Source organism: Heterodontus francisci, chromosome X (genome assembly GCF_036365525.1).
Source record: "Heterodontus francisci isolate sHetFra1 chromosome X, sHetFra1.hap1, whole genome shotgun sequence".
NCBI classification, from domain to species: domain Eukaryota; kingdom Metazoa; phylum Chordata; class Chondrichthyes; order Heterodontiformes; family Heterodontidae; genus Heterodontus; species Heterodontus francisci.
The window spans coordinates 8,645,038-8,671,948 of NC_090421.1; the positions used below are offsets into that span (position 1 = coordinate 8,645,038).

The 26,911-nt window shown below is 43.7% G+C and overlaps 1 protein-coding gene across 1 annotated transcript in view; it reads left to right on the top strand.

The window, feature by feature from the left end:
- Window positions 1-26,911, top strand: part of asic1b (acid-sensing (proton-gated) ion channel 1b) — a 703,894-nt gene that overhangs the window by 261,311 nt on the left and 415,672 nt on the right. The gene's annotated exons all lie outside the window — the stretch shown is intronic.

Sequence of the window (26,911 nt, forward strand, 5' to 3'; positions counted from 1 at the left end):
GACTTCAGTTATGTGGAGAGACTGGAGAAGCTAGGATTGTTCTCCTTACAGCAGAGAAGGTTTAGGGGAGATTTAATAGAGGCATTCAAAATTATGAAAGGTTTTGATAGAGTCAATTGGGAGCGACTGTTTCTACTGGGAGGAGGGTTGGTCAATGGAAGGCCCAGATTTAACATAATTGGCAAAAGAGCCAGAAAGGAGATGAGGAGAATTTTTTTTTCTCCGGCGTTTGTTATGATCTGAAATGCGCTGCCTGAAGGGAAAGCTGATTCAATAGTTACAGGAAATTGGTTATGTACTTTAAAAGGAAGCATTTGCAGGACTGTGGGGAAAGAGCAGGGGAGTGGGACTAATTGGATAGTTTTTTCAAAGAGCTGCCACAGGCACGATGGGCTGAATGGCCTCCTTCTGTGCTGTAAGGTTCTATAATTCATATCATCCTGTTACTATGCAGTTTGACATGGGAGTTAGTGGTAAGGTTACATGATCGGTAATACTGACTACTATCAGAAGAGTCAGTTGTAACGACTAAAAATGCCGTTATGGCTGTACTGTTGACTTGTACTTGCTTAATTTGCCATCAGTGTGGTTTCATGTCCTGCATAGAGGAAGCAGTGCTGATGGTAATTCAGAAGTAAATAATAATAAGCACTCTATTGAAGCACTGACAACACTATTGGTAGCATAATGGAAAAATTGAAAGTGGAAAGTCAGGGGGGATGTGGTGCATTGTTTTCCTTAACTCATGTGTTATAGTATAAAAGAATAGCCTGTCAGTTGATAATGGCAGTCTAAGTCTAATAAATTGCAGTCTAAAATGGAGGATGACGGCAGCTTGAAACACGGGCTGGACAACCTATTTCAAGTTGAATTTTCCCTTTATGGGATGAGTGCTTTGATGTACTAACCTTTGATTTCTTTTCCCCTCTTGGTGGGTTATTTTTTAAACAAAAGGTATTCTGTTTTCTTCAAAAGCAGTTCTTTTTAAAAAAAAACTTCGTATGAAGGTCCTCTTTGAAGAAAAAAATAGCCGGTGGAAGTATTGCAAAGGACTGCCATTTCCGTAAGAATAAAAGCAATTGTGAGTCATAAAAGCTTAAAGGGTGGGATGCTAAAGGGCTACTCTCTTAAAGGAGCAAATCACAGAAGAAAAGTCAAGACAGTTTGCTCACCCTTAAGCTTTGCAACTCATAATTATTTAGGCCAACCCGTGACTGATGTGTAATCCTTCTCACCTGTAGCCTCCAACCCTTCTCTCTCCCTTGCATACGATCATAAATACATAAGAACATACAAATTAGGAGCAGGAATAGGCCACTCAGCCCCTCGAGCCTGCTCCGCCATTCAATAAGTTCATGGCTGAACTGATTACTCCACATTTCCACCCCCTTGCTTATCTAGAATCTATCTACCTCTGCCTTAAAATTATTTCAAGACTCTGCTTCCACCGCCTTTTGGGGAAGAGAATTCCAAAGACTCACGACCCTCTGAGAGAAACAATTTCTCCTCATCTCTGTCTTAAATGGGCGACCCCCCTATTTTTAAACAGTGACCCCTAGTTCTAGATTCTCCCACAAGGGGAAACATCATTTCCACATCCACTCTGTTAAGACCCCTCAGGATCATATATGTACAATCAAGTCGTCTCTTACTCTTGTAAATTCCAGTGGATACAAGCCTAGCCTGTCCAATAGTTCCTCATAAGACAGCCCGCCCATTCCAGGTATTAGTCTAGTAAACCTTCTTTGTACTGCCTCCAACGCATTTACATCCTTCCTTAAATAAGGAGACCAGTACTGTACACAGTACTCCAGATGTGGTCTCATCAATGCCCTGTATAGCTGAAGCATAACCTCCCTACTTTTGTATTCAATTCCCCTCGCGATAAATGATAACATTCTATTAGCTTTCCTAATTACGTGCTGTACCTGCATACTAACCTTTTGCGATTCACGCACTAGGACATCCAGATCCCTCTGCATCTCAGCTCTGCAATCTCTCACCATTTAGATAATATGCTTCTTTTTTATTCTTCCTGCCAAAATGGACAATTTCATATTTTCCCACATTATACTCCATTTGCCAGATCCTTGCCCACTCACTTAACCTTTGTAACCCCCTTATGTCCTCTTCACAACTTACTTTCCTACCTATCTTTGTGTCATCAGCAAATTTAGCAACCATACCTTCGGTCCCTTCATCCAAGTTATTTATATAAATTGCAACTTTTCTTTCTAATTTTTTTAATGAATGCTACAATGGTCACTGCTTCTCTGAAGGAAAAGCTGGGTAAGTACATGAGGGTGAAAGGAATAGAAGGTTATGTTGATGGGGTGAGATGAAGTAAGGTAGTTGGAGTCTTGTGTGGAGCATAGACCTGTTGGGCTGCATAGCCTGTTTCAGTGCTGTAATAGTCTATGCAATTCTATGTAAATTCAGGTCTCCCCCAGTCATACATTTTACCTTGTTGGGGAGCTGGAGCCAGTGAGTCGGTCCCAGACCTCCTCTAGTACTGTGCTGTAACCAACCACTAAGAGCATCGTAGGAGGATTAAGCTTCTAATTTCCCTCCCTCCCTTGTCTCAGTGGTAGCACTCTGACCTCTGAGTTGGAAGGTTGTGAGTTCAAGCTCCATTCCAGAGACTTGTGCATACAACCAAGGCTGACACTTCAGTACAGTACTGAAGGAGTGTGCTGCATTGTTGGAGGTGGAATCTTTCAGATGAGATGTTAAACCGAGGCCCTGTAAAAGATCCAGTGGCCAGAGAGGAGCAGGGGCATTCACCTGGTGTCCTGGCCAACATTTAGCCCTCAACCTGCGTAATTAAAACAGATTATCTGGTCATTATCTCATTGCTGTTTGTGGGAGCTTGCTATGCGCAATTGGCTGTTGCGTTTCCCCACATTACGGCAGTGGCTACAATTCAATAAGTGTTTCATTGGCTTTGAAGCACTTTGGGACATCCTGAGGATGTAAAAAGCACTGTATAAAGGCAAGTCTTTTTTATTTCTTCCATTCTGGCTGTGATCAGCTAACTCAGTTCTGGGCAAGGGATTGAAATTGGAATCTTGCTGGTCCTTGTGGTTTGTTATAATACCATGGGTGCATTCAGCCATAGAGTCATTAGGAGAATCATCAGGGGAAGATGGAGAAAATCATGCGCAACATCTAATCTCCAGGATTGAATTACTGCCTTAAAGGAGTTATGTACCACGATTAACATCATTACCTGTATTTATTATTATTGATGACCAAACTGTTTATGAGCAATCTGTTAAAAATGTTTCTCCTTGGAAGAAATCTATCTTATTGACCTAATGTCTCTGTAAGGTTGCCAAGACAGCCATTTTCAAATTGGGACTCTGAATAGTTTAGACGTTGTGCTTTTAGTATAGCAACACAGAAATTTAAATGTTCAAACAAAAAGTGTATAAAATTGTTGAAAAATATGGATTTTCCGGATGGAAAACATTTAAGGTAGCATTCTGGGAATTCCGCCCACCCTGCGCAGTGGCAAAGGCTTTTGACCTAATTTATGGTGTGTAGCTCCTTTAAATTTGTTTACAGGCATTTGCTATCTGTTTAGCATCTGTGGCAAATGATGTGTCAAGCTTTATTTAAAATTAGTTTTCCTCACTTTTGAGGTGGCCCATTTTCTTGATGTGAAAGCTCTCTGATGTTGTTTGAATTTGAAATTTACCCGACATGAATGGTACTTTCAAACTGAGCACTGAAATATTGGCCGCATGAGATCACAGGAGAATTCAACATGGCCGGTTATTGTACCATCCTGTCTTTTTAATGACATTTCTTTTCCATTTCCATTTCTTTTAATGAAAAACAATCTGTTTGCACCAGCAGTGGCTATTGTAACCCTTTTCCAGATTCGTGCTCTTGCGGGTAAAAATAATCCTTTAATGTGAAACTGTACAGCAAAGCTTCATGACTAGAAGTTGCTCTGATTATTGGCTCCAAGGCAGAATAAAATTGGCAATATTAACACTACAGCAAAACTGCAGTGGTAAATCCTGAACAGAATAGCTGGGAGTGAGGTACAAGTTGGAAGTAATAAAATTGAATAAAGGTTGTGCCCACTCCTGGGAGTCAGCTGCCATTAGGAACGACTGGAGCTTCCCCAGTCTGGTTATTGACAGTATCTGAACCCCTTAAACATGCTGCAGCCTTGTAACGTACTCCCAAGTTATTTGCTGTTCTCTTGTTTCAATATTTTGTTGGATCAAAGAATTTATACAGCTGATTTTTCACATTGCTGAAAATTGACCAGTTTATGTACGAGATTCTTTGGATTTGGTGGCTTTGATCTAATTTTGAGAAAAATTACAAGCTGATGAAGTATATCCTATGTTACTGTCAAGGACCAAGCAATTGATCTGTCATATTTCATTTAGCAGTTATGTTGCACTCATTATACAATGTGTCTTGCATTATTAACATCTCAATACCATTATAGAGCTGGGCACCTTATTCCTCTCTATTCAGTAAGTCAAGGAGCTCAGAGCTACTTACAATTATATGAATTGTATTCATTGATTGCAAGATCTTCAATTGTATTCAAAATAATGATGAAAAGGGAATAATCCATTTTGTGGCAATTACTAGATTCTTCATCAATAAAATTGTCTTCGGTGTTATGTAAAGGTGCTGCCACACTTAACCCGTGCCCCGATGTCTGGCCTTTGTGGTTTCCATCTGTTTGTTACTATTTAACATGGCCTGTGATTCATGGCTTTAAAAATACATCAACAGATTCTCAGCTGATGAATCCAACAAATCGCTTTGTTGAGCATGGCAGAATTTAGCTGTGTTGCTTCAAAGATTAAAACCAACTCCCAATTCATTTGTAATAGTTGATGAGGGCCTTGTAGATGCACTCAAGCAATCAGAAAATGCTTAGGGATGACAAAGAGCTTTCAGCCCATTGTTACAACCAGGTGAGAAAGGTGTCTAGGGGTCTCTTTCAGCCTTCACCTGCTCTTACTGTAACAGGATTTAATTTTTAAACACACTGTGTTTTGAGCTCCCCCTTGGTGAATCCTTGTTCACCACTTTCTAATTATAAGGCACAGAAATGAGCACAACCAGGCTTTCTTAGGTTTAACGAAGAAAAGTGAAATTTATTAAAACTTAAACTTAGAATTGAATTCGGTTAACACCTACGGATACACGCTGCGCCCCACGCTAGCATGCATACGCGATACGCACATGCAAATAGAGACAGAAAAGAGCAGAAGAAAAATAAAGTAGAGAGGTTTGAAGCAATCTCTGAAGAGAGATTTTTGTTACTGTGTTCGAGCTGGCTGAAGTCCTTGTTTTTAGGTAGATCTTGCTTTTCGTTGGGGTCCAGTAATCTTCTTAAACCTTGTTCACTGTAGGACCTTTCTCTCTTGGGGTTCATATGTTTTCAGTGGTTTCCAAAGCTGGTGAGAGAGATGAGAGCAGATAGGAGAGAGGTCTTTTCAGTCCAGGAGCAAACAGCTTTCTGAGTTTTAAAACTCTGTGGCAAGTTCAAATTCAGAAAAACTCCAACAGCGAGTTAGTCATGTGATTAAACTGGTCTTACCACGTCTGTTTGAGTATTCGGCCATCTTAGCAGTTAACCTGGAATGCTAGCTTCTCCACCTTCAATGTCTGGTAATCAAAAGTCCATTGTGGATTCAATTGGAGCAGGGAGTGGCCCCTTTGTCCTTTCCAAGTACTGTCTGTTACTATCCAAATGTCTTTCCAGTCAAGGGTCTGGTGTTTTTTAAAAAAACAATTTCTTTCTTTACTCCAGTAGCAGTTTAAAAATCAATGTTCATGTGGTGAAATTAATGTGTCTCTTGCTTGGCAGGTGGGGGCCTGCATGACACCATCTTAATACATCCCTCCAGAACAACCCGACACTCCCTCCATTGCTGCATCTCATTGTTTCTTAAATGATTCCAGGGTTTTTCCTCTCCACCACTCGAGCCCATTCCAAGTATTGATCACTCTCTACAGGAGAGATCATCTCGTCATTTCAGTCCTGAAGTTACCTTTTACTAGTTTGAACCTATGTCCCCTTGTTCTACTCTCATAGTCGAGTTTAAAGTACTATTCTAGATTAACCTTTTCCATATCATTTACGATCTCTTGTACCATTCAAAGATCACCAGTCAGATGCTTCTTTTCCAGGCTGTAGGGCTCTAATCTCTCCAGTCTTTGATCATAACTCAGACGTCTGACATGAGAGATTAGTTTTGTCTATTTTGTTTAACTTATTTTGTTCTTTCCAGGCGGCCACCTTCTATTCCTAGGTTTGTATCATTTGCAAATGTAACCACGTTGCATTGAATCATTGACTTCAATGATTTAGCCAAATGTTGAACACATCAGCTTTATAGGAACAGAGGAAATAGGAGCAGGAGTAGGCCATTCGGCCCCTCGAGCCTGCTCTGCCATTCAACTAGATCGTGGCTGACCTTCTACATCAATGCCATTTTCCCACACTATCCCCATATCCCTTTGATATCTTTAATATCTCGAAATTTATCGATCTCTGCCTTGAACATACTCAATGACTGAACCTCCACAGTCCTCTGGGGTAGACAATTCCAAAGATTCACCACCATCTGAGTGAAAGAATTCCTCCTCATCTTTGTCCTAAATGGCCGACCCCTTATTCTGAGACTGTGTCCCCTGCTACTAGACTGCCCCCCACCCCCAGCCAGGGTAAACATCCTTCCTGCATCTACCCTGTCGAGCCCTATAAGAATTTTGTATGCTTCAATGAGATCACCTCTCATTCTTCTAAACTCGAGAGAATATAGGTCAGGTCTCCTCAATCTCTCCTCATAGGACAATCCCACCATCCCAGGAATCAGTCTGGTGAACCATTGTTGCACTCCTTCTATGGCAAGTACATCCTTCCTTAGGTAAGGAGACTAAAACTGTACACAATACTCCAGGTGCATTCTTACTAAGGCTCTATACAATAGCAGCAAGGCTTCTTTACTCCTGTACTCAAATCCTCTTGCAATAAAGGCCAACATGCCCTTTGCCTTCCTAATTGCTTGCTGCACCTGCATGTTAGTTTTCAGTGACTTATGAACAAGGACACCCAGGTCCCTTCGAACATCAACACTTCCCAATCTCTCATCATTGAAGAAATACTCTGTTTTTCCTACCAAAGTGGATAACTTCACATTTTTCCACATGATATTCCATCTGCCATGTTCTTGCCCACTCACTTAGCCTGTCTAAATCCCCTTGAATCCTCTTTGCATCCTCCTCACAGCTTGCATTCCCACCTAGTTTTGTGTCATCAGCATGTCATGGAGAAGTCCTTTGGATTGGGGTCACCCTTAATTGTGGGATTGTGTGTAGGACACATAACGGAGTGAGTTCTTTCCCATTTAATACCCTTGTTCTACTAGTTCTATTTGTATGATTGCACAAACAGGGAGTTTGGTTGCTCAAACCAGTTCAGAACATGCGTATACAAATGTGCAGAGCGCAGTCTCCTCGAGTAGCAATCTTTTTTCTTACTGTGAAGTATTGAGAGGACCAATTGGCTCTTTTCGAAATGAGGTACAGGAACTTTGAGGTACAGAACGAACAAAATCCTGATATCCCGAGCGCAGTGTGAGGTACAGAGGATACCAGAAATCCACGTGTAACATCACAACTGCCACCTGCCACTGCCCGTCCGCACAACTAACCACCCGCCCCCCCCCACCACTCCCCCACCCCCAAATTCCCATTTGGTAAACTTAAAGGAAGGCTTTTAAATTGAAATAGTTTGAATTTAGTTTTATTTTATTTGAAGTTTTTCAGTCGATAAATTATTATGGTGAGCTCCCTGAATGCCGGGACATTGGGAGAATAAGCTTGTTCTTCCATCTGAGGGGACAAATAGGGCCTTGGATTTAATGTCTCATCCTAAAGACAGCACCTTCAACAGTGCAGCACTCCCTCAGTGCTGGCACTGGGATTATCAGCCTAGAGTTGGGTACTTAAGTGGGTCTTGAACCCATAACCTTCTGATTCAGAGATGCAAGTGCTACCAACTGAGCCACGGCCAGAAGTGAAAATACGCAATCGTGAAGACACAAACCACGAATGCCAAGTAATTTTCTCTCAGTTTGCCCAGGAGACCAAACCTCCATCTCCAGACACTCCGGGACATTCCGGGAGGGTTGGTAACCCTGACTCTGGGTGCTGGTAACACGCTAGAACACCTGTTTTATTGCCATTCAGATACATTTCAGGCTTCCAATTCCAGACTCAGTCTGTAATTGTCAGTCGGACGAAGCTAATACAAAGAAAAGTGCCTGGGGTGGGAGAACCTGCAGTGTATATGATTTCCATAAACTAACCGACTGCAAGAAGCACTGCTGCAAAGTTAATTCTCCGGTTTTTGAATGGCTTGTACGGAAGGGGACTGCAGGTTTCAGTCATTGAGCTGACTTCTTTAGACCCCAGTGAAGTACTGAGGGAGAGCTGCACTGTCACAAGAACACAAGAAATTGGAGCAGGAGTAGACCATATGGCCCATCGAGCCTGCTCCACCATTCAATGCGATCATGGTTGATCTGAGGCTTCAATTCTACTTTCCCGCCCACTCACCATAATTCTTGATTCCCTGAGAGACCAAAAATTTGTCTATCCAGCCTTAAATATATTCAACAATGGAGCATCCACAACCCTCTGAGGTAGAGAATTCCAAAGATCCACAATCCTTCGAGTGAAGTCATTTCTCCTCATCTCAATCCTAAATGATCGGCCCCTTCTCCTGAGACTGTGCCCCCACGTTCTAGATTCCCTGACCAGCGGAAGCAATCTCTCAACGTCTACCCTATCCAGCCTCTTCAATTAGATTGCCTCTCATTCTTCTAAACTCCAGAGAATATAGGCCCAACTTACTCAGCCTCTCATCGTAGGACAACCCCCTCATCCCAGGAAGCAGAGAGTGGGGATAAATGAGTGCTATTCTGGTTGGCAGCCAGTCACTAGTGGTGTGCCTCAGGGATCGGTGTTGGGACCGCAATTATTTACAATTTATATAGATGATTTGGAGTTGGGGACCACGTGTAGGGTGTCAAAGTTTGCGGATGACACTAAGATGAGTGGCAGAGCAAAGTGTGCAGATGACTGTGAAACTTTGCAGAGGAACATAGATACATTGAGTGAGTGGGCAAAGGTCTGGCAGATGGAATACAATGTTAATAAATGTGAAGTCATTCATTTCGGTAGGAGTAACAGTAAAAAGGATTATTACTTGAATGGTAAAAAGTTGCAGCATGCTGCTATGCAGAGGGACCTAGGTGTCCTTGTGCATGAATCGCAGAAGGTTGGTCTGCAGGTACAGCAAGTAATTAGGAAGGCAAATGGAATGTTGTCCTTCATTGCTAAAGGGATTGAGTTTAAAAGCAGAGAGGTTATGTTACAGCTGTATAAGGTACTGGTGAGGCCGCACCTGGAGTACTGTGTGCAGTTTTGGTCTCCTTACTTGAGAAAGGATATACTGGCACTGGAGAGGGTGCAGAGGAGGTTCACTAGGTTGATTCCGGAGTTGAGGGGGTTGGCTTATGAGGAGAGACTGAGTAGATTGGGATTATATTCATTGGAGTTCAGAAGAATGAGGGGGGATCTTATAGAAACATATAAAATCATGAAGGGAATAGATAAGATACAAGTAGAGAGGATGTTTCCACTGGCAGGTGAAGCTAGGACAAGAGGGCATAGCCTCAAGATTAGAGGGAGCAGATTTAGGACTGAATTAAGAAGGAACTTCTTCACCCAGAGGGTTGTTAATCTATGGAATTCCTTGCCCAGTGGTTGACGCTTCTTCAGTAAACGTTTTTAAAGCTAAGGTAGATATCTTTTTGAACAATAAAGGAATTAAGGGATACGGTGAGAGCGCGGGTAAGTGGATCTGAGTCCACGAAAAGATCAGCCATGATCTTATTGAATGGCGGAGCAGGCTCGAGGGGCCAGACGGCCTACTCCTGCTCCTAGTTCTTATGAAAATAAACCATTGCTGCACTGCCTCCAGTGCAAGTATATCCTTTTTTAAATGTGGAGACCAAAACTGTACACAGTATTCCAGATGTGGTCTCACCAAAACCTGACCCAATTGTAGCAAGATGCTGTCTTCCGGATGAGATGTTAAACCGAGGCCCTGTCTGTCCTCTCAGGTGGATGTAAAAGATCCCATGGCACTATTTCGAAGAACAGCAGGGTAGTTCTCCCTGGTGTCCTGGCCAATATTTATCCTTCAGTCAATATTAAGAAAACAGATTATCTGGTTATTTTCACATTGCTGTTTGTGGGATCTTGCTGTGTGCAAATTGGCTGTCAAGCTTCCTACGATACAACAGTGACTGCACTTCAAAAAGTACTTCATTGGCTGTAAAGCACTTTGAGATGTCCTGAGGTCATGGAAGGCACCACAGAAATGCAAATCTTGCTTTTTTCTTTACACTGTGTCTTTAGGGAAATTTATTTCCAGCTACCTGCTTCTCTGCATAGTCAGTATGAGAAACTAGGCGCCAAATTAAGAAGCAGAACCTCAAAGGTAATAATCTTTGGATTATTACCTGAGCCACGTGCAAATTGGCATAGGGCAAATACGATTAGAGAAATTGATGCGTGGCTCAAAGACTGGTGTGGTCGAAGTGGGTTCCGGTTCATGGGGCACTGGCACCAGTACTGGGGAAAGTGGTGGCTGTACCGTTGGGACGGTCTACACCTGAACCATGCTGGGGCCAGTGTTCTAGCGAGCCGCATAACTAGGAAAGTAGAGAGGATTTTAAGCTGAATAGTGGGGGCAAGGGATCAAATTTGGGAAGATATGGTAAATCAAGGAGTAGAGACAAGGCAAGAGAGAAAGGTATTAATATGGGAAATTATAAACAGACTGTGACAGGAAGGGACAGAGTGTACAAATCTAAGAGTAAATCAACAGAAAAGGCTAGAGGTTACAAAAATAATAGAAGTACAAAACTGAAGGCTCTGTATCCGAATGCAGGTAGCATTCGAAACAAAACAGATGAACTGAGACTGTAAATAAAAATAAATAAGTAAGATCTGATTGCCAATACAGAGACATGGCTGCAGGATGACATGGATTGGGACCTGAATATTGAAGTGTACATGGCATTTAGGAAGGACAGGAAGCTGGAGGGGAAGCTCTGTTAATTACTGATGGTATTAGCGCATTGGAGAGGGATGACCTAAGTTCAGGAGACCAGGATGTAGAAGCAGTTTGGGTCGAGATGATAAATTATAAAGGCAAGAAGTCACTTGTGGGAGTAGTGTACAGGCCACCTAACATTAACCACACTGTAGGACGGGGTATAAAGGAAGAAATAATGGCAGCTTGTCAGAAAGGTACAGTGATAATTATGGGGAATTTTAACCTACATATCGACTCGAAAAATCAGATGGGCAGAGGTAGCCTAGGGTCTTAAAGGAAGTGGCAGCAGAGATAGTGGATCCATTGGTTATAATATTCTAAAATTCCCTGGATGTGGGAAAGGTTCCAGTGGATTGGAAAAAAGCTAATATAACAGCCTTATTCAAAAAGGGAGGGAGGCAGAAAGTAGGAAACTATAGACCAGTTAGTTTAACATCTGTCGTTGGGAAATTGTTAGAATCCATTATTAAGGAAGTAATAACAGGACATTTAGAAAGTCAAAACACAATCCATCAGAGTCAGCATGGTTTTATGAAGGGTAAATCATGTTTGACTAATTTGCTAGAGTTCTTCAAAGCTGTAGCAAGTGGATAATGGGGATCCTGTAGATGTAGATAACTGGACTTCCAGAAGACATTTGATAAGGTGCCGCACAAAAGGTTAATACACAAGGTAAGATCACATGGTGTTAGGGGCAATTTATTAGCTTGGTTAGAGGATTGGCTAATCAACAGAAAACAGAGAGTCGGGATAAATGGGTCTTTTTTCTGGCTGGCAAGATGTAACTAGTGGGGTGCCACATGGTTCGGTCCTCGGGCCCCAACTATTTACAATCTATATTAATGACTTGGATGTAGGGATAGAAGGTACTATAGCCAAATTTGCAGATGACACTAAAATAGGTGGGATAGTAAGTTGCAATAAAGAAATAAGAAATTTACAAATGGATATGGATAGGTTAGGTGCATGGGCCAAAATTTGGCAGATGGAGTTTAACGTGGATAAGTGTGAGGTTATCCATTTTGGTCAGAAGAATAGAAAGGCAAATTATTATCTAAATGGAGAGAAACTTCAGAGTGCTTCGGTGCAGAGGTACCTGGGTGTCCTCGTGCATGATTCGCTGAAAACTAGTATGCGGGTACAGCAGGTAACAAGGAAGGCAAATGGAATTTTGGCATTTATTGCTAAAGGAATAGAGTATAAAAGTAGGGAAGTGTTGCTGTAACTATACAAGGCACCGCACCTGGAGCATTGCGTACAGTTTTGGTCCCCTTACTTGAGGAGGGATGTAGTTGCACTGGAGGCAGTTCAGAGGAGGTTCACTAGATTGATACCAGAGATGAGGGATTTGTCTTATGGAGAGAGATTGAGCAGTTTAGGCCTTTACTGTCGAGAGTTTAGAAGAATGAGAGGAGATCGAATTGAGATCTATAAGATGATTAAGGGGATTGACAAAGTCGACGTAGAGAGGATGTTTTCTCTTGTGGGGCAATCTAGAACGAGAGGTCATAGTTTTAGGATAAGGGGTAGCAGATTTAAAACAGAGATGAGGAGAAATTACTTCTCTCAAAGGGTTGTGAGTCTGTGGAATTCACTACCCCAGAGTGCGGTGGATGCCGGGACATCGAGTTAAGGAGGAGATAGACAGATTTTTAATTAGTAAGGGGTTGAAGGGTTATAGAGAATGAGCAGGAAAGTGGAGTTGAGGCTGAGATGAGATCAGCCATGATCGTATTGAATGGTGGAGCATTGTCTATTCCTGCTCCTAATTCTTATGAGGAGTACATAGAATGTTTTCGGGATCATTTCTTGGAACAATACATTCTGGAGCCAACCAGAGAGCAGGCTATACTAGACATGGTATTGTGCAATGAGATAGGGTTAATTAATGACCCCATAGTTAAGGCGCCCCTAGGTAGCAGCGATCATAATATGATTGAATTTTACATTCAGTTTGAAGGAGATAAGAGTGGGTCCAAGACTAGTATTTTAAACTTAACTAAGGGCAATTATGAGGGCATGAAAGCAGAGCTTGCCAAAGTGAACTGGCAAATCAGGTTAAGGGATAGCTCAATAGAGATGCAGTGGCAGACATTTAAGGGGATATTTCAGAATAGGTACATTTCAACGAAAAAGAAAAATTCCAAGGGTGGGACCCGCCATCTGTGGTTAACTAAAACAGTTAAAGATAGTATCAAACTTAAAGAAAAAGCCTATAATTGCACAAAGATGGGAGGCAGGTCAGAAGATTGGACAGAATATAAAAAACAGCAAAGAATGACTAAAAGATTAATAAGGAAGGTAAAATTAGAGTACAAGAGAAAGCTAGCGAGAAATATAAAGACAGATAGTAAAAGTTTCCATAGATATTTTAAAAAAGAAGAGTTAACAAAGTGAGCGTTGGTCCTATAGAATGTGAGTCTGGGGAATTAATAATGGATAATAAGGAGATGGCAGATGAATTGAACAGATATTTTGCATCGGTCTTCACTATTGAGGGTACACGTAACATCCCAGTATTAGCTGTAAGTCAGGAAATGGAAGAGAGAGAGGAACTCAAGAAAATTACTATCAGCAGGGAAGTGGTACTGAACAAATTGTTGGAGCTGCGGGCTGACAAGTCTCCGGGTCCTGATGGACTTCATCCTAGGGTGTTCAAAGAAGTGGCTAGTGAGATAGTGATGCGTTAGTTTTAATTTTCCAAAATTCCCTAGATTCGGGGAAGGTTCCATTAGATTGAAAAATAACAAATGTAACTCCTTTATTTAAAAAGGGAGGGAGACAGAAAACAGAAAACTACAGGCCAGTTAGCTTAACATCTGTCTTAGGGAAAATGTTAGAAGCTATTATGAAAGACATTATAGCAAGGCATTTAGAACAATTCAAGGTAATCACGCAGAGTCAACATAGTTTTGTGAAAGGGAAATCATGTTTAACCAATTTATTGGAGTTCTTTGAGGGAGCCACATGTGCTGTGGATAAAGGGGAACAGGTGGATGTACTGTACTTAGATTTCCAGAAGGCATTTGTTAAGATGCCACATCAAAGATTATGGCTGAAAATAAAAGCTCATAAAGTAGGGGGTAACATATTGGCATGGATAGAAGATTGGCGAGCTAACAGGAAACAGAGAGTAGGCATAAATGGGTCATTTTCTGGTTGGCAAGATGTAACGAGTGGTGTGCCACAGGGATCTGTGCTGGGGCCTCAACTTTTTACAATTTATATAAATGACTTAGATGAAGGGACCGAAGGTATGGTTGCTAAATTTGCTGATGACACAAAGATAGGTAGGAAAGTAACTTGAGAAGAGGACATAAGGGGGCTACAAAGGGATATAGATAGGTTAAATGAGTGGGAAAGTGTGAAATTGTCCACTTTGGCAGGAAGAATAAAAAAGAAGCATATTATCTAAATGGTGAGAGATTGCAGAGCTCTGAGATGCAGAGGGATCTGGGTGTCCTAGTGCATGAATTGCAAAAGGTTAGTATGGAAGTACAGCACGTAATTAGGAAAGCTAATAGAATGTTATCGTTTATCACGAGGGGAATTGAATACAAAAGTAGGGAGGTTATGCTTCAGCTATACAGGGCATTGGTGAGACCACATCTGGAGTACTGTGTACAGTACTGGTCTCCTTATTTAAGGAAGGATGTAAATGCGTTGGAAGATGTACAAAGAAGGTTTACTAGACTAATACCTGGAATGGGCGGGCTGTCTTATGAGGAACTATTGGACAGGCTAGGCTTGTATCCACTGGAATTTACAAGAGTAAGAGACGACTTGATTGCACATATAAGATCCTGAGGGGTCTTGACAGGGTGGATGTGGAAAGGATGTTTCCCCTTGTGGGAGAATCTAGAACTAGGGGTCACTGTTTAAAAATAGGGGGGTCGCTCATTTAAGACAGAGATGAGGAGAAATTTTTTCTCTCAGAGGGTGGTGAGTCTTTGGAATTCTCTTCCCCAAAAGGCAGTAGAAGCAGAGTCTTGAAATATTTTTAAGGCAGAGGTAGATAGATTCTTGATAAGCAAGGGGGTGTAAGGTTATCGGGGGTAGGTGGAAATGTGGAGTAATCAGTTCAGCCATGAACTTATTGAATGGCAGAGCAGGCTCGAAGGGCCGAGTGGCCTACTCCTGCTCCTAATTTGTATGTTCATATGAACAACATTCTGGCTTGGGCTGATCTGTAAAAATTAACATTCATATCAGGCAGTGACCATCTCTAACAAGGGAGAGTCTAACCACCTCCCCTTGACAGTTCAGTTCAGCCATGAACTTATTGAATGGTGGAGCAGGCTCAAAGGGCCAAGTGGCCTACTCCTGCTCCTAGTTCGTATGTTCTTCCATGATCTTGTCCGAGCCCGAATGCCCCTGGAGAGGGAGTGCATGATGTCAGTCAGTACGCTTGAGGTCTTCCACGATTAGCGGGCACCCGAAGACATATTTTGTACGATTGCTTTCAACAGCAATATCCTCATTTAGTTTTACTTTTAAGCTTCTTGCAGTTTAATTGGACCTTACGTGAAGACTGTTGTATTCATGGTGCCTCCTCGAATGAGGGGGCACTTGTGCTGTTTTCTCTCAAAGCCACCCTTACTTGTCCAATTAAAACAAGCACATTTCAGCGGCTTTAGTCATTTGTTGCCATAGTAACTTATCACGTTCAGGGGTCTGACCTGGAGGTCTCTTACAAGTAGCAAATATATCATGGAAGGGACATTTTGCAGATTAGATTTTTTCAGTTGTCTGAAATTGCTTTACAACATGCCTTCCAGCCTCTTTTGAATTACTCATCATGATCTCCCATTATTTGAAGTCACAGCTCAAAGCACCACGGGGTTATTGCTGGATGGCGTTTACCAGTCCTGCAATTTTCAACGACAAAATGCGCCTTAATTTGAAAGCATACTTCTTGACTTCCACTTCAGCACATATGCTAAAAAATTTGCCCTCTTTTCATATTCTCTTCCTTAGATTTTTATCATCTTGTAATTTTTTTAAATTGGCAATCAGTGTTTTGCTTTGACTGTGGTGTCAATTTGTCCAAGACACAGATGAAAGTCCCTGTGAGATATTTTTTTCGGGAGTTCAGTGGATTTGCAAACTGCCGTGGGTCACAGCCAAGTACAGAAGAGCTCCGATGGAGTGAGAGTTGTGTTGGCAATAGAAAGAACAGGGATGCCACACACCCAGACCAAGAGGGTCCACGTGACTTCTTTCTGTCAGCTGTAGAAGTACTTCTGTGTGGCACTGAGGGAGTGCTGCACTGTCTGCCCTCTCGGGGTGAATGTAAAAGATCCCCTGAGCACTATTTCAAAGCAGAACAGGAACACTCTCCCCGGTGTCCCGGCCAATTTTTATCCCTCAACCACGTCAAAAAACAGATGATTCGCTCATTATCACATGGCTGTTTGTGGGAGCTTGCTGTGCACAAATTGGCTGCCATGTTTCCTACATTACAACAGTGACCACTCTTCAGAAATACTTAATTGGCTGGAAAGCGCTTTGAGACGTCCTGAAAGGCATTATATAAATGCAAGTCCTCTTTTTTTAGTGCTGAGCAGGAAGAGTGTACCTGAAACAGGCTGAACCTGTCCAGGCCCAGGAGCACTGGGATTTCCTGTCCTAGGCCATTGATAGTGGTCATGATGCCTTTCAATGGTCTTTTTTTAAATTAATTCACAGGATGTGGGCATCACTGGCAAGGCTAGTATTTATTGCGCATCCTTAATTGCCCTTGAGAAGGTGGTGGAGAGCTGCCTTCTTGAAGATAACTGAGTGACTTTCTAGGGCCATTTCAGAGGGCAGTTAAGAGTCAACCACATTGCTGTGGGTCTGGAGTTATATATAGGCCAGACCGGGTAAGGTTGGCAGATTTCCTCCCCTAAAGGACATTCATGAGCCAGATGAGCTTTTAAGACAATCAGTCGCAGCCTGGTCACCATTACGAACCTTTTAATTCCGGATTTATTTTTAATTGAATTTAAATTCCTCAGCTGCCATGGTGAGATTTGAACTCATGTCTTTGGGCCATTCATTCCAGCCCCTGCGTTGCTAGTCCAGCAACATAAACACTATGTGTAGCCTTTCGTGACTGCAGCAAGAACCAAATCTGAACTGAACTCCTCAACTGTGTGTCCTAGTTACTGCCATTGTTTGTGAGGGTTCTGTGGTGATAATTTGTTTGATTTGAAATTGCAGCATCAGGAGTTGTGCAGTTGTAACTTGAGTTTAATGTTCCTGTGGGGGAAATGAGAAATAATGGGGAAAAATAAGCTAATTAAGCAAAGGGAATAATTCTTGTCAGGATCAATAACCTTGGGGCTAGGTTGATTTTGATATTGCAAATATAATTGTAACCAAGTTAGTTAAAGCTCTGAATGAATTTAATCCTTTGAAATGTTTCTTTAAATAAGCAAAGAGTCATTCTAACACCAACCAGAGAATTTGCTTGGTTGTTAGTTAATTATCAGTTGGCAAAGAGGCCAGCAACTAAGCTGTGTAATCGGGAGTATCCAGGGATTGGGTGGGGACGTGTGCATTAGTCTCTCTCTCTGGGACCTTGTTTTGAATCCAGTCAAGACCTGATGGGATGCAAGTCTGCTCTGTCCATTGGCAGTAAGGGAGGGATCCTGTGTGCGGTGCAATACGTTTAACCAGTGTCAACTTAATTCCAAGTGAGAACAGTCCTGCAGCTCAAAGCTAACTCTAATTTGGGCCAAATTGCCAATCTCCCTGAGAGAGGCCACAGGATGGCTGAAGTCGGAATTGGAGCAGTTGGAGGCGTTCTATTGAGCTTGGGGCTAAAGCATATTATCAGGGCTGAGTTTACACTGTGCTGAACCAGACGTAGTAATGTCTGATACTGAAACTAGGGGCAGGATTTTCCCTGCAGGCTTCCGGACCTGCTGTCAGGCTCAAATGGGGGGCGGCCAGAAGCCCGCACTGTGTGGGAAACAGTCACTCACTTGAGATTTTCCCTGAGTTGACTAATTAATGGTCAGAGGGCGGGCTCACTGTCTAATTAAGGACGGCGGGCGAGCTCTCAAAGCTTGAACACTAGCCTCCAAGCAGCTAAACTGTTCGCCGCCTATGGGGACCTGGAGGCCGACTGGAAAATCCCAGTCAGCCTCTGACAATAGGCCTCAATCAGTCGTTAATTACTTCAATTGCCGCCTCCCCATCCCACCTCTGTAAAAATGCCCTGGGAGTGGAATGGAGATGGGGAACTGGCATGCAGGCTGATGGTGCAAAATTCTCTGCCCATCCGCCTCCATTCCCGACCCCAGCGGGGGCTACAGATTCAGCCCCAGGTGCCCAAAGTGGGGAAGTGTTCTATTGCAAGACATGTCTCACAAAAATGAGGACAGAAATTCACCGACGTAGAAAGGGAAGGGGAAATCCAATTCTGGAAAAGATCATTTCTGTCTTAATGGGGCTGTCTAACTGATCAAGTATTGGGGGAGATGACTCTCTCTAGCGGAACTTGTGTTTGGCTGGATATAAGTGGTCCATCAGGAAGCTGACTGGAGTGTTTCAGCTGGCTTAATTGCCCAGTACTCGAGAGGAAAGCTGAATAAAGCTTTGCTGTCTGGATATGGACCACGGAGAATTAACATTGAAAGTTGAAGGCTTCATGTAATTCTCAAGTTGTCTCTCATTTGCATGGCTATAATTATATGAATGTGTAAACAATGATCAGTTCTGAATATAGATTCATGTGTTTAAAGGTGAGGGAAGATTAGCAGAATATTAATGTGTGTCTGATGCTTTCATGATCCTCAGCATTGCAATTTAGCCTCATAGGGTGATCTAAAGAGTGGCCTTTTTTGTGGTTGCTGTCAACGTGTTTACTTGTGTTGGATAAGGGAGGACATAATTTCTGGGACAGCATTGGTTGCCCCAGCTCTACACCCTCCCCCTGAGACAGAATGCTCTTTTGTTGTGATGTGCTCCACTCGGCCAGCTCAAGCAAGAACTGTGCGGGCAGGAGGGTTAAGATGGTGGAGGGGAGGGTTTTTGTGCCACATTCCCAGCGTGTTACCGTCCTCACCTTCTTAACTTACCAAAAATCAGGCATGGGAAGGCCGCCTGACTCGGGAGCAGAGGTCTAATTTAAATGGCAAAGTCGTATACTAATGACATCATCAGTATGGGCCTGCCATTTTAATGGTTCATTGTCCACTGCAGCCCCCGTACTTCTGACTCCTGCCCCGAGTTAAAATCAGGCCTGATATGTTTTACTTCTTTTGATATTGTATTCTTTTAATATTGTAAAAATGATGGGCAATCATTTACTTCGGGGCCCTGACATCAGGACAAAATGGGGGTCCTGAGCCCTAACTTGCCGGCAGTGGGACCGACTCAACAATTTTACCAGAGGCAGCCTCCTAATTGGCCACCTCAAGGCTTGATGTCTAATTCAGACCCAATCACAGGGCTGGCAGCTCTCGAGCCTCGGCAGTCCCACTGGGAGAGGTGGGCGCTGCTGAGGCAGGTAAGAGAACTCGAGGGCGCCTCAACATGGAGGTGCCCTCAGAAGAGTGAAATTATTTAAACTTTTTAAAGGGGCCAAGCAGGTAGGCCCCTTCAACTGGAGGCCACCACCGGCAAAATGCCATTGAGCACTGGAAATGGCCCCTAATTGGGACCTTAAATATGCAGATTGGCTGCCTGCCTCTGTTGAGCAGGCAGCCTATCCGCCAATCCCTGCGAAATTTCCCCGTCGGCGGGACTGCGTCGAGGAGCCATTCCAATGTGGCTTCCCGGTATTTTCCCAGCCCCTTACCTGCCACCCCAGGGCCGGGATAATCCTGCCCGATGGATTATTTTTGTGTGAACAAATTAAAAGATTCAGGACTTATACGGAATGGGGAGGTCCAATGAGCAAAGGCCTATAACGGTATTAATGAACTATAAATAGGCTGTAAAAATATTCAAGTCCCAATAGACTGCACAGGACAACAAACACATCGGTTATTGCCAATGTTTGCTCTAATTTCCCTTCACTGTGCGCGGTATGTTGCTTGCACCACGCGGGCCCTTTAAGATTGCCATGCGGCCACGCATGTGCACATCTTAAAGGAACTGCTGCTTGTCCGCGGACTGTTTGTCCCCTGCACGACACATTTCCAATTGCTGTGCGATCGCGCACCCACACAGCTTAGGGGGAGCGTTGGTTATTGGTGAAGCACACCATAGGGATACTGAAGAAATCCATTGTCAAGAACGCTACTGTTCTACAGTCCAGCCAATGCCCTGAGAATCACCACCATCTGCTGCGTGCTTCCAGTTTATAGCATCCAAAAGGCCTGAGGCCTGTAGCATGACAATTAGGAAGCCCTTAGGGCTACAGCCGCAGAAGAAGAGGAGGAGTGCAACTTAGGCGGAGCTGGTATACAGCAGGGAGATTAGATCTGAACTGTTCTAATTTATCAAGCACATCTACTACCCTGACTTTGAATTTATATCTATTTTTCTCTCTCTCTATCTCCCTCTCTCAACATATCCTCACTGTTCCAATCTCTCCCCCATCCCGTGCTCTCTCCAGCCCCCTCTATCTCTCCTTTCTCGATCCCTCTATCAGTCTATCCCTCTACATATCTCTGTCTGTTAGTCACCAGTATTTATTACTCGTTCTCTTTATTTTCCCCTCATAGGTACAGTTTCCTTCCAGTTCTTCACATATCTTCATGTGGGCCATTTTCTCTTCATAATGGATGAATTTCGATCAGTACGAATGCACTGCATCCCGAGATCACCATTCTACATAGAGTGAACCTGCCCTGTAACTCTGCATAAGAATGAAATATATAACACCATTCAGGATCCCTAATAGCTATGAAAAAAATAAAACAAAGTATGATTCAGAAGCTAATTATTAATGTGTCGTTAAAAAAATCTATTTATTTTCTTCCTAATTGTGCAATTATGCCTCATGCATTGTTCCCCCTACGGCTGCCTTTATTGGCAATGTAGATTTGTCTCAGTTATGTTAATTATCAGACCTCAGATAATTGAAGAATAACTGCTATTACTTGGCTATTTTTAAATAGCTGAGTTTTAAATGTAATATAATTCTTCAATTCATGAAGAGTATTGAAATGCACAATATGTGCAAGACATAATAAGGTTTCAGTATTAAAGAAAAGATTGCCTTTGAACCGGCTCTGTGCATTTCATAGAATCAAGGAATCGTACAGCACAGAAGGAGACCATTTGGCCCATCGAGTCACTTTCAAAGATCAATCCAGTTAGTCCCACTCTCCTGCTTGTTCCCTATATCCCTGCAATATTTTTCTTTCTAAGTATTTATCCAATTCCCTTTTGAAAACTACAACTGCATCTGTATCCAACACCCAATCAGATGATGCATTTCCAGATCCGAAACACACATTGTTTAAAAAAGCTTTTCCTCATGCTCTTGTTTTATTCATTCAGTCGAATCTTTCGAAGCATTTGGGGGCCGGATTTTGAAAGGGCCGTAGGGTCCGGAGCTGGCGTGGGTGCAATTTAAAAATCCCGGTCCTGGAGGTCGTCTCCGGAATGCGATGCCTCTGGGACGGTCCGCAATTTTTAACATGAGGGCGGGAGAGAGGGAGGGAGCTGGGAAGCCGCTTGTCTCCAATTAAGGAGCTTGGAGCTCATTAAGGAGGGTGATGGGGGGGGGGGTCCGCACTGCAATTTTCAAAGAGTAATCTGGTGGGAGCCCGACCAAACTGGTGCACGATAGTGCACAGCTGTCGGGCCCACAGCAGGCAGGGGAATAGCTTTGTTATTTGAAGAAGGAATGTTTTCGGCCCACCGCGATCTTGCGCCAGGCCCACGCATGGACTTTTTGCTTCATTATGGAGCCGCTGCCTCACCCATTTGTAGTGCTGTCCCTCTGAGGAGCTGCCTGCTCTCCTCAGCCTGGCAAAATTAGACCTCCTGGTGTGCCATTTTCCACGTCCCCACCTGACTTTGATTGTCTTGGGGAGAAAAATAAAGACGTACATGGAAGAAAATGTCTGCAGCCACATGCTCCTTTGTATGCTGGATGATATCGAGGGTTGTCAACCCTTCAGGATTGTTCCTGGATCCTCCAGGAATTCAAGATTAATCTCCTGGCCATTGTTACAAGGCAGTACTCGGGAGAAAAATCAGAGCAGCATTAAAGAAAAGTTTTTTTTTCATTTTCTTTGAACATTTTTATTTACTTGTAACAAAAATATTGGAGAGTGGGCAAATAAAAATCTGTTTGGCTGGGTGATTGGCAGCGGAAGGTCATGTGATAAAACCTCCAGGAATATGTCCCAGCAGAGTTGGCAACCCGAATCTCATCTGAACTCGGAAATTAAAGGTCTGGCCTGGTTAGTACTTGCATGAGAGATAAAAGTGGAGAGAGGAGCAAGAAAGGAGGAGGAGAATTGGTGCAAAAGGGAGGGATGGGAAGGAAGGTCGAGTGAGATCAGTATCTTGTTGATTGTGCAATTAGCATTAGAGTCATAGAGTCATTCTGGCAAAGAAGGAGGCCATTTGGCCCATCACTCCATGCCAGCTCTCTGTAGAGCAATCTAGTCAGTCCCATTTCCCTGCTCTATCCCTGTAGCTCTCCAAATTTATTTCCCTCAAGAGCCCATTCAATTTCCTTTTGAAATCATTGATCGTCCCTGCTTCCACCATCCTCGGAGGCAGTGAGTTCCAAGTTGTTACCATTCAATGTGTATAAAGGTTCTTGCTCACATCCCTCTGTATCTGTTGCCCAAAGCCTTAAATCTGTGTCCCCTAGTCCGTGTACCATCAGCTAATGGGAACAGCTTTTCTTTGTCTACCTTATCTAAACCTGTCATAATCTTGTACACCTCTATCAAATCTCCCCTCAATCTCCTTTTGCTCCAAGGGGAACAACCCCAGCTTCTCTGACCTAACCTTGCAGCTAAAATCCCCCATCCCTGGAACCAATCTGGTAAATCTCCTCTGCACCCTCTCAAGGACCCTCACATCCTTCCTAAAGTGTGGTGGCCAGAACTGAACACAATACTCTAGTTGTGGCCTAACCAGAACTTTATAAAGGTTCAGCATATCTTCCCTGCTTTTATACTCCGGACCTCTACTTATGAAGCCCAAGATTCCATATGCTTTACTAACAACTCTCCCAATGGGCTGGATTTTACCTTAGGCGGACAGGAATTCGCCACCGACGTAAAAGTCGGTGGTGAACCTGCTTCCGCCTAGCCCGGGGATCCGTTCCGTATTTTATGGGTCCCCGGGCTTTAATTGTCCCGAGGTGGGACTTACACCCGCTTGAGTGAGGAGGTCCCGCCTCAGTGAGCGGTGGCAACTGCTGGGTCTGCAGCCCAGCCGACCAGATGGATCCAGGAGCGAAGGTAAGTTGGGCATGCCTCACCAGGCAGATCGGTCCTTCACTGGTGAAGCTGGAGTGGTCATTTGGGGGGAGGAGGGCATCTTGGGTCCCAGGGGTGGGTTGGGAGGCGGGGGCGGCCCTCAATCGGGCACCCTGTACCCGATTGCCATGGCCCCACCCCCTGCGTGCGGAAATGCTGGCAGCTATCGCTGAGTGGTCTTTCACGTCCCCAGCACGCCTGCTTGCCACAGCTAAAATACCCGTGGAGGCGGGCGAGGGCCCTTAAGTGGCCGTTAAGTGGCCACTTAAGGGCTTTGATTGGCCTCAGGTGGGCGGGCTGTTTTCCCTCCCCGCCCGACCACCATAAAGTTGACCGGAGGCGAGGGCAGGGCGGATAGGCCTCCCGTACCTCCCGCTCAATTTTACATCGCCCCCACACCACCATCCGATCCGCTGGGTTTATGCATATGTACCACCAGGTCCCTCAGTTTCTGCACGCTCTTTAGAACTATTAATGGTACCTCTGGAGATCTCTTAATGCATTGACAGTCCCAGTTCAAATGAAGTATATTAATTGGACACACGAGCAGAGAATATTAAGAAAATGTAATCAATTCGTCTTGGATTCAAACTTCAGTGACTTTATTGGCACATTCTCATTCTTTGGATGAGAAAATCCACCCAGAAACCAAGAAAACACAGGGAAAATGCAACCTATCTGTTGATGATTTGGGAACACTGAAGGGAGAATTTTGCTTTCAATTGCAACGGTCAAGGTTATAATGTATTTATGCCTACTGAGCACAAGGCTTGGAAATAGTTTCACACCATTGGAGTGAAATTGCATTGTGCTTACCAGCAGAGTGCATTGAGTTTCACTTTTTTTTTAATCATTCATGGGATGTGGCTATCACTGGCTAGGCCAGCATTTATTGCCCACCCCTAATTGCCCTTGAGAAGGTGGTGGTGAGCTGCCTTCTTGAACCGCTGCAGTCCATTTGGGGTAGGTATACCCACAGTGCTGTTAGGAAGGGAGTTCCAGGATTTTGACCCAGCGACAGTGAAGGAACGGCGATATAGTTCCAAGTCAGGATGGTGTGTGACTTGGATGGGAACTTGCAGGTGGTGGTGTTCCCATGCATCTGCTGCTCTTGTTGTTCGAGGTGGTAGAGGTCGCGGGTTTGGAAGGTGCGGTCGAAGGAGCCTTGGTGCGTTGCTGCAGTGCGTCTTGTAGATGGTACACACTGCTGCCACTGTGCGTCGGTGGTGGAAGGGGTGAATGTTCGTGGATGGTGTGCCAATCAAGCGGGCTGCTTTGTCCTGGATGATGTTGAGCTTCTTGAGTGTTGTTGGAGCTGCACTCATCCAGGCAAGTGAAGAGTATTCCATCACACTCCTTACTTGTGCCTTGTTGATGGCGGACAGACTTTGGGGAGTCAAGAAGTGGGTTACTTGCCGCAGAATTCCCAGCCTCTGACCTCCTCTTGTAGCTACACTACTTATATGGCTGGTCCAGTTCAGTTTCTTGTCAATGGTAACCCCCAGGATGTTAATAGTGGGGGATCTAGTGAGAGTAATATCGTTGAATGTCAAGGGGAGATGGTTAGATTCTCTCTTGTTGGAGATGGTCATTGCCTGGTACTTGTGTGGCATGAATGTTACTTGCCACTTAGCAGCCCAAGCCTAAATGTTGCGCAGGTCTTGCTGCATGTGGGCACGGAATGCTTCAGTATCTGAGGAGTCGTGAATGGTGTAGAACATTGTGCAATCATCAACAAACATCCCCACTTCTGACCTTATGAATGACAGAAAGCCATTGATGAAGCAGCTGAAGATGGTTGAGCCTAGGACACTACCCTGAGGAACTCCTGCGGTGATGTCCTGGAGCTGAGATGATTGACCTCCTACAACCACAACCATCTTCCTTTGTGTTAGGTATGACTCCAACCAGCGGAGAGTTTTCCCCCTGATCCCATTGACTCCAGTTTTGCTCGGGCTCTTTGATACCATACTTGGTCAAATGCTGCCTTGATGTCAAGGGCAGTTACTCTCACCTCACCTCTGGAATTCAGCTCTTCTGTCCATGTTTGGACCAAGGCTGTAATGAGGTCTGGAGCCAGGTGCCCCTGGCAGAACCCAAATTGAGCATTGGTGAGCAGGTTATTAATTGTGCATTCCGCCCTTTAATCCCTTGATAAATGGATGGAAAATTAGGAGCAGCGGGCCTACACTTGCCTGGCTAAGGCTCCTTGCTTGTACTGCATCTCGCTATGAGCACCTGCTTGGGGAAGTCAGTCCGATATTTTCTTTTTGTAAATAAACTTAATGGATCCAAATGGATCCAAATCAAAATGGCTGCTGGTGGGAGCTGGGGAGGGGAGAAGTGACTTAGTACAATATCAATCTGTAAGAAGGAACGCAAGAAAACTGTGCAATCAGAACACATCTATAACATTACCCTTTTTGCACTTCTCAAATTTAGCAACGATTTAGCAGTTACAACTGACTGAAATTGACATAGTCCAGCTGTGCAGTGCCCAAAGCTCGCACATAATGACTGTTCAAAATGGTGGAGATTCTGGTTGCTCCAGAAAACTGAGTTTTCCTGAAAAGGAAGGAAGTCCCAAGCCTAAAGTAAATCACACTCCCCCAGTCGGAAGAGATCCCCAGGCAGCACTCCACTTGTCATTCAAAAACTCTACAAACCCATTGATACACATATTCTATAATAAAAGCAAAATACTGCGGATGCTGGAAATCTGAAATAAAAACAAGAAATGCTGGAATCACTCAGCAGGTCTGGCAGCATCTGTGGAAAGAGAAGCAGAATTAACGTTTCGGGTCAGTGACCCTTCTTCGGAACTGACAAATATAAGAAAAGTCACAGATTGTAAGCAAGTGAGGTGGGGGTGGGGCAAGAGATAACAAAGGAGAAGGTGTAGATTGGACCAGGCCACATAGCTGACCAAAAGGTCACGGAGCAAAGGCAAACAATATGTTAATGGGTGTAAATACACTGAATATTGAACAGCAGCAAGTGCAAACCTGAAAAAAACAGTGGGTAAGCAAACTGAACAAACTAAGATGAAATGAAATAAATGCAAAAAAAGATTGTAAAAAATGTAAAAAAGAATGTTTTCCTTTGCTCCGTGACCTTTTGGTCAGCTATGTGGCCTGGTCCAATCTACACCTTCTCCTTTGTTATCTCTTGCCCCACCCCCACCTCACTTGCTTATAATCTGTGACTTTTCTTATATTTGTCAGTTCCGAAGAAGGGTCACTGACCCGAAACGTTAACTCTGCTTCTCTTTCCACAGATGCTGCCAGACCTGTTGATACACATATTCTAGCTGTTTAATGACTTCAAATCTACAACAGTAAGT